The following is a 1,908-nucleotide window of genomic DNA, read 5'->3' as shown; positions in this document are numbered from 1 at the left end:
GAATTTCCTGCAGCAAAACAAAACTGCAAAAGGAGATTGCATCTGCACAAGGGTGAGGAGCCAATTTTGCGGACCATTCGACGCGTAACACGTCGTGCACGCGTGTCGCCTGCCCTGCTAGGCGAGGTGAGCGAGCGCGTGTGTTTCCCCTCTTCTCTCCACCACACATGCTTCAAATGGCTAGGAGGGCATCCTCCCTTTTAAGGAGGTCCCCCTTTCCTAGAATAAGCAAGGTGGTACTAAACTCCACATGTATGCCATCTCATGAAGTAGGCTTTTATGATTTTCCAAATAATTAATCTTCGAATGGGCCTTAGCCTGTCTATTAATTCCAACCGTCATATACCTTTGAACAATTTCCATTTTTCTTGTCATACACCTTTGAACTTTTTTCTTTTTTGTTTCCTCCCTTTTTTTGTAAACTTGCTCTTGTTGTCAAACCGGCGCCAAAGTAGTGAAGCTTCGCGCCAGAAAAATTACAGCAGCCAAAAGCTCTTACGTGCGTCCTGCTGAGTTGGGCCGACCCAGCAAGCCGAGTGGGACAGCAGATATTTCTGGCTCCACCGTTCGATAGGGACTGGGTGGCCAGATGCACGTGACTGCAGACACAAGTCATTTTGGTCGACTTTAGAGGATCTGATTCCTGGTGGTTAGGGATGGCAATCGGGCGTGACGGGCACGAGTAGTGCCTACCTATACCCATGCCCGTGAGATTATTTGTGCCCATGGGTATACCCATTACTACATGACGGGTAAGGATGGTTGTCCATGCCCATTGCCCGCGGGCGCCTTATACCCGCGGGCGTGCCCGTTTACTCGCCACAACAAAAGCAGTGGAACAAAAAGTCTACAAGCTACTAACTTCGAATCGAACTTAAAACATCAAATATTCTCCGCCTCGGTATCGTGTCTCTCCTCTGGCGGCGATAAAGTAAGAGGAGAGAAATAATAAGGGAAATAAAAGGGAAACCGTAGAAAACAAAGAACGTGGCTTATGTATTCTAGTGAATTTTACTCCTAGCCTACATGTAAGTTAGATTTCGCGGGTAAACGGGCAAAGCGGGCATGGGTAGTGATTACCCATACCTATGCCCATTTACCCATCGGGCATAACTTTTGAACCAATAAGATACCCATGGGTATAAAATGGAGAACAAACCCAACCTATTAGTTTTTACCCGCGGGTAAACGGGCAAACGGGCACAATTGCCATCCCTACTGGTGGTGGTAGCATGAACAATGTAAGAATTTTGTCGATTGCAGTGTCATGTAAAATCAAACAGACTACGCATGCAATAAGCACCAGTGGTCTAGTGGTAGAATAGTACCCTGCCACGGTACAGACCCGGGTTCGATTCCCGGCTGGTGCATGTGCTTTTCTTTTTATTTATTTTATTTTAGCGACGGTATATAGACAACATCACTTCGCAAGTTCTCAAAGTGTATGTATGTGCTTCCCATTTAGCCAATATATATCACTTCAATAGATTTGTTTTTATCGTTTTTTCTATGAAAGATGCATTGTGGACCACAAAACCATAAGGGCAAGTTCTAGTGTTAGTTAGGTAAGTTTGGACAATGGAAACTTTGGTTCGATGCCTTCAGTGTTAAAATCAATTTAGGAAACCCATGAAAATGAAAAATTCAATCTCACACTTCCCCTCACCCTCTCTCGCCCTGCCGCAACAAATATTTTTTTTTTGTTGGCTATGTTTAGGGATTGGCTCGTGAAAGCTTGGCGAAGAACAGGCTCGGCTTGATTAATAAAATGAGCTAAAACAACAAATAAAGAAATAGAGCAATAATTCTTAACAATAGCTAGCAGCAAATAAACACTTCAACAATAGAACAATCAATTTTCAATAAGTAAACAACAAGAATGGATTATAATCATACTCTTACAGATCA

At 43.6% G+C, this 1,908-nt stretch overlaps 1 non-coding gene across 1 annotated transcript; it reads left to right on the top strand.

Moving 5' to 3' along the window:
- Nucleotides 1–1,299: 1,299 nt before the first annotated feature.
- TRNAG-GCC (transfer RNA glycine (anticodon GCC)) lies at nucleotides 1,300–1,370 on the top strand. Its single transcript has one exon. It is a non-coding gene; the product is annotated as a tRNA-Gly (tRNA).
- The last annotated feature ends 538 nt before the right edge of the window (nucleotides 1,371–1,908 follow it).

The sequence above is a fragment of the Oryza glaberrima genome, chromosome 2 (assembly GCF_000147395.1).
Source record: "Oryza glaberrima chromosome 2, OglaRS2, whole genome shotgun sequence".
NCBI lineage: Eukaryota > Viridiplantae > Streptophyta > Magnoliopsida > Poales > Poaceae > Oryza > Oryza glaberrima.
Note: the sequence above shows the minus strand (reverse complement) of the source record. Positions and strands in the feature narration are given on the sequence as shown.